Source organism: Muntiacus reevesi, chromosome 4, assembly GCF_963930625.1.
Source record: "Muntiacus reevesi chromosome 4, mMunRee1.1, whole genome shotgun sequence".
Classification (NCBI taxonomy): Eukaryota; Metazoa; Chordata; class Mammalia; order Artiodactyla; family Cervidae; genus Muntiacus; species Muntiacus reevesi.
In genome coordinates this window covers 132,754,173-132,760,429 of record NC_089252.1, presented here as the reverse complement: position 1 = coordinate 132,760,429, position 6,257 = coordinate 132,754,173, and the positions used below count along the sequence as shown (strand labels likewise).

General features: G+C 43.5%; 1 pseudogene; it reads left to right on the top strand.

The window, feature by feature from the left end:
* Positions 1 to 3,890: 3,890 nt before the first annotated feature.
* LOC136167512 (protein lin-28 homolog A pseudogene) lies at positions 3,891 to 4,448 on the top strand (annotated as a pseudogene).
* The last annotated feature ends 1,809 nt before the right edge of the window (positions 4,449 to 6,257 follow it).

Genomic DNA, 6,257 nt, shown 5'->3' with positions numbered 1-6,257 from the left:
TCCCCATTCCAGGATTTAATGATCTGAGTCCAATTCTGTCTTTGCCACTTATGAGGAAGTCATATTATCTCCTTGGGCCTCACTTTCCATCTGGAAAATAACATCTGTTCTAGTTGTATCACGCTGTGATCTTATTTGGTACTAGCAAAGGAGAATGTACAGTTGAAAAACTATTTTTATTATCTCTAGTCTCAAATCAGTGTACCTAGGAATAGTACTTCTGTAATTACTATAATTTTTTATATAATTTCATAGAATTGTGGCCAACAAAGCCCTTATAATACCACTTTGCAATAGCCCTGTAAATAAAGACATTGTTATCTCCATATTATAGTAGATTGAGAAGTTTCCCTGGCCACATTTAGAAATTAACTTTAATTAGTAAGCAGGCACAAATCTACATATCAGATCATCCAATGAGGATTAGTGACCACATTTTCTGTAAAAAGAGTTATCATAAAACTACAAAATTTATTTTGCTTATATTTAAGCAGAATAAATCTAAAAGAAAATAGTAAACCTTTATTCCAAAATTTCATTTGTTAAAAATAGAAAAATCCAGAAAACCATGAAAAATTAAAAGTACACTAAGAATCTAGGGCTGGCTCTAGGAAACTAGACTATGACGGAAAAGTTCCAACTAAAGGAATCAGTTACACAAGGACAGTGAGAGATCTTGGGGAATGAATGCAGTGGGTAGAATGTGGACTCTTATGGGGAGAAGTGGGTCCAGAAATGCCTCTGGTGAAGGAAACCATCGGGGAAGGAGAAACCATGGACCATCCTTAGTGTCCTTTCCAGTTGTGAGTGACTACAGTGGAACTCAAAGTTAAAGAGTATTGGCATATAAAAAGTGCCTGCAGGTCCATAGAAAAGAGATGGCTATGAGTCAAAGAGTTCTATTGTTGAAAGGCAGTCCAGTTTGGGCCACTTGTATCTTTTTAGTAATCTTTGATTACTGTAACTACGAAAACTCATAATTCTGGGCAAAAGTCACACCTAAAATCTTACGATTTGTTCAAGATGATGAGTGAGAGATTTGAAATCCAGCAGCAGATATTACCGGGCTTCCTAGATGGCGCTAGTGGTAAAGAGCCTGCCTGCCAACGCAGGAGACATAAGAGGCGCGGGACAGAGTTGCAAAGAGCCAGACATGACTGAGCGACTGCGCACACATGGAGCAGTTGCCACTGAGGAATGATTTTGTTGTTTTCTCAGCCTCCTGATCCTCAGGACCTCACACTCTTCCCTGGTGGCTCAGACCATAAAGAATCCACCTGCAATGTAGGAGACCTGGGTGTGATCCCTGGACTGGGAAGATTCCCTGGAGGAGGGCATGGCAACCCACTCCTGTATTCTTGCCTGGAGAATCCCCTCGGACAGAGGAGCCTGGTGGGCTATAGCCCATGGGGTTGCAGAGTCGGACATGACTGATCAATAAAGCACACACAAACACAGGCACACAGACACACACACACGCTTATACCAAATGATAAGTCTGTGTGATGAATTTGTCTGAGGATGCCTACCTTGCTGCTAAAATAACAACTGAAATATCTCTTTAGGCTCTATTACAAGTTATTGCTATTAGGGTGGTATATCTGTGGATTAATGCAAGTTGATACACATGCAGCTATTAATCTGGGAAACATTTACATTTTATTCCATTTCAAATATACAGGATATTCAAATGGTCTTCCTGACATTGTATCACATTTCCTCACATTGAAGGAATTTTAGGTCGGCTGGAAATGCTTCCTGCATGAATCGTTCCAAGAGGAATGAAAACAATCTCTTTGGAAAAGATTTGGGCTCTGCTATCATGAATGACATAATCTAACAAAGTAGTTTTCAGAATATCATCTATTGTCTCAATAGAGCGAATTGATAGCAGACACATGAAGCAGCAACACAAGTTTCCTGAAACAATATTGAGCATTACCACTTGTATTGAGCTCTGGTATTTTTCCATTTCCTCTATTCTCTTCCTAAGACTCCTAGTGAATAGATATTTAAACACATCCACTGTAGCCTCTGTGTCTCTTTTGCCCTTTTCTATAATTTTCCAAATTTTGTTTCTCTGTACTTCATTCGGGATATTTTTTTCTGAACCATCTTTAATTTTGTGATTACGCTCTAAAGCTTTTGCTAATCGACTTTACAAACCATCTATTGTATTTTTATTTCACCTATTGTAATTTGAGTTCTATTTTTTCATGTTTGTTAACTGCTTTTTTTTTTTTTTTTACAAAAACTTCTTTTTACAGACTTTTTGTGGTACTGGAGAAGACTTGAGAGTCCCTTGGACAGCAGGGAGATCAAACCAGTCAGTCACAAAGGAAATCAACCCTGAATAGTCATGGGGAAAACTGTTGCTGAAGCTGAAGCTCCAATACTCTGACACTGCAAAGAGCCAGCTCATTAGAAAAGACCCTGATGCTGGGAAAGAGTGATGGCAGGAGAAGAAGGGGGCAACAGAGGATGGGATGATTAAATAGCATTATGACTAATGGACATAAATTTTTTTGCAAATTCCCGGAGATAGTGGAGGACAGAGGAGCCTGGCATTTTGCATTCCATGGGGTCACAAAGATTTGGATATGACTTAGCAACTGAACAACAAAACAAGCTGAAATTCTCAATCTCATTTATTATTTTTGGAACTTACACATTTATTTCAAACTTTCCGTGATGGTTCTATTATCAGGATCTGCTGTGGCTCTGTTCCTTGTCTCTGCTTCTAGTAGTTATTATTCAGATCTCCTCTTTCTGTGCTTTCTTAAAATATGCAACATGCTAGGCCTCAAATATGAAAAATTCCAGAGCTATTTTGAGGTCTGGGCTTCCCTGGTCTGGGCTTAGATGGTAAGGAATCTGCCTGCAATGCTGGAGACTGGTTCCATCCCTGATTGGGAAGATCCTCTGGAGAAGGGAATGGCTACCCACTCCAGAATTCTTGCCTGAAGAATCCCCATGGACACAGGAGCCTGACAGGCTACAGGCTATGGGGTCACAAAGAGTCAGACACAACTGACGGACTTTCACCTCACTTCACATTTTGAGGTCTAGAATGATACTATCTTTCCCTAAAGAGGATTTGTATTTGTTTTTATAATGCAAATAATGGTCTCTGAATCCTAGCTCTCAGACCTACAAGACACCAAGATGTTTCTAAACTCAGCTTCAATCCCTGTGGGAGCCTGTCTATTTCAAGTTCACTTGTAAGTTCCTCTTACAGTGTGTGGTCCTTCAGGGTGAGTAACAAACGTCTGGGATATTTACCAAGGACTGGGTATCAATTAAAGGGGGGGGGGATCCCCAGAATGAAATAATTCCAAAATCAAGCTCACTTCTCTGGGTTTCTTTCTTCTGAATCGTTGTAAGCCGTCACTGAACTATTAGCTCTTCCACACTTTTTGTTTTCATGTTCCAGTGTTTCTAATCATTTTCAGGACAGGATCAGTCACAGTTGCCTTGTTGGTCTCCTACTTGAGCTGGAAACATCTCAGTGTATTTAAAAGACAAAACTGAATCAGAAAAAAATAGCACATAATTTTTTTAAGATTTTTAAATTTTATGTCCTTACATCATTGAAAAAACGGGGACTTCCCTGGTGGTCCAGAGGTTTAGACTCCAGGCTTCCGCTTGGGGGACCCAAGTACAATCCCTGATCTCAACTAAGATTCTGCATCCCACTCTGCACAGCCAAAAAAAAAAGTAGGAAGACAACATCTGTAATTGTATTTTCACAAGTATTTACTTCTGGCAAAGATGATAACACTCACTATGGCCTAAAGAATGTAGTGCTGCTGGACCTCGGGACTTACTAGGGACACCTTAGACGGCTGTGGCACCCCGAAGCCACATGAAAGAGAGGTGGCTGCCCCAAGATGCGGGGGGACGCGGCCCGTGCGGCGGAGGAGCCGCCGCTGATGCACGACGCCGGCATCTGTAAGTGGTCCAACGTGCGCTTGGGGTTGGGCTTCCTGTCCATGACCGCCGGCGCAGGGGTCGCGCCCGACCCCCCGGTGGATGCCTTTGTGCGCCAGAGTAAGCTGCACATGGAGGGCTTCCGGAGCCTGAAGGAGGGTGAGGCCGTGGAGTTCACCTTGAAGAAATCCAAGGGCCTGGAATCTATCTGAGTCACCGGCAATGGTGGGATGTTCTGTATTGGGAGTGAAATGCGGCCCAAAGGGAAGAATATGCAGAAACGCAGATCTAAGGGAGGCAGGTGCTACAACTGTAGAGGTCTAGACCACCATGCCAAGGAATGCAAACTGCCACCCCAGCCCAAGAAGTGCCATTTCTGCCAGAGCATCAGCCATATGGTAGCCTCGTGCCCACTGAAGGCCCAGCAAGCTCCCAGCCCCCAGGGAAAGCCAGCCTCCTTTCCGGAGGAGGAAGAAGAGATCCATAGCTCTGCCATGCTCCCAGAAGCTCAGAATTGAGCCACAGTGGGTGGAGGCTATCCTTTTGTGATCAGAAAGCTTTGAAGAGCAGGCATCAATCGGCAGAGTGGAGAAAGTCGGGACAGGGTGGGTAGGGGGCAGCTGGCACTGCCATATATCTGAGGCTGGAGTCCACAGCATCACCCCCTCTTCCCTCTTGGTGGGAAGAAGGGGTGAGGCAAAGAAACTCCAATTAGCTCTTTCCAGATGCATGTGAGGGCTTTGGGAGTTAACCCTCCCTGCATGTTTTATATGAGTCTCCACCCCCAGAATCTCCAGCTTTTGAAAGTGGCCTGGGTAGGGAAGTTGTTTTACTCTTAAAGAAGAATATGGAATAATATTTCCCATAACAGAGTGTAAAGATTAAGAGGAACAGATTGATGGACCCAACCAACAAGCCACTACATTCCATGGGAGGAAACATCTCAGGGGGGGCGGCAGCGTTTTCCTCTTCTCTCCTTATAACTCCCTCTTGGGACAGAACGCTAAGAACTGTCCCAAGTAATGGATTATGATGACAGATAAAGGGGTGATCGAGGGAACATCTGCACACTTGCTGCTTCTAAGCTCACTCTCACCCCATTCTTGGCCAACTCAATTTTATTTATTTGCTGCCTTGAGTGACTATACCTTGGGTCCCACTTTCTCCAGGATGCCAACTGCACTAGCTGTGTGCAAATGACATATCTTGTGCATTTTAGCTTTTTTTTTTCATAATATAAATATTCTGGTTTTGTATTTTTGTGTATTTTAATCTAAGGCCCTCATTCCTGCACTGTATTCTCAAGTACGTGAGCAATCTCAAGGATAAGTCAGCAGCAGCTCCAGGTCTGCATGGCAGGAATGCTTTTTGTTGCTGTATCATCAGAGAGAACAACTATTTGGAGTATATAGCCTATTGAACTACCTCATTTTTGCCAATTAGAGCTGGCTCTTCTGCCACAGTGTCCTCTTGAAACCCCTCCATCTTCAGTGTTTCATGAGAGACTGGGTTTTAACTGGGTTGCCCCATGACTTGGTCTCCTTCCTACTGAAAGATTGGAGTTGGTCTGAACAGAAAAATGTGGTGCAGAGAGGTTAGGAGAGGCTGGGCCAGGTAAGAAGTGCAGAGAGAGAAAGCCAAGATTAGGCAAAGGTCATCTGTATGTGTGATAAAAGATTCCTGTTCCAGATCTATAATCCCAGGACTCGCTTTATATACCAGATCCATCCTTCACCTGACTGGCCTAGGCTGACCGTACACAGTGGGGGGGGGAGGGGGGGGAGTGTTTTATAAAATATGGAAGTTGGTAAGGAGAAGTTTTTAAGAACAATGGCTCTGTATCCATCTTGAGCTGCCCAAGGATGGATATGTGAAGCAAGGACAAGATCTTTAACGATTCTGGGCTTTTCCTCCTTGGCTTCTGGAGAGACCATCAGCAATGGCTTCTTTGTGGTTCCCAGAGCCAGGGTCCTACCCTGCTGCAGCAGTGATTAGTATCATGGCAGCTAAAGGAGAAAGGGCAGTGGCAGGTGAGGGGGGAGGTTCGTTTACAAGCTGTGAGATCACTGCAGACCTACCTCTCTGTGTTGTCACGGGGCAAATGCAATACGATGCATTGGGTGATGTGTGTCTGATCCTTGTCTCCCCCAACTGCTGCCCCCCTCTAGTTATTATATTTGTCTGGGCTTTGTAGGACTTCACAAGTAGCTGATTTGGTGATTGCTAGGTGGCCTAGTTTATGTAAATATAATGTGTTGGTCTTCTCCGTGTTCTTCTGGGGTTTTACTGTTTACAAACTTCTTTTTATATTGAGAAAAATAGCCAAA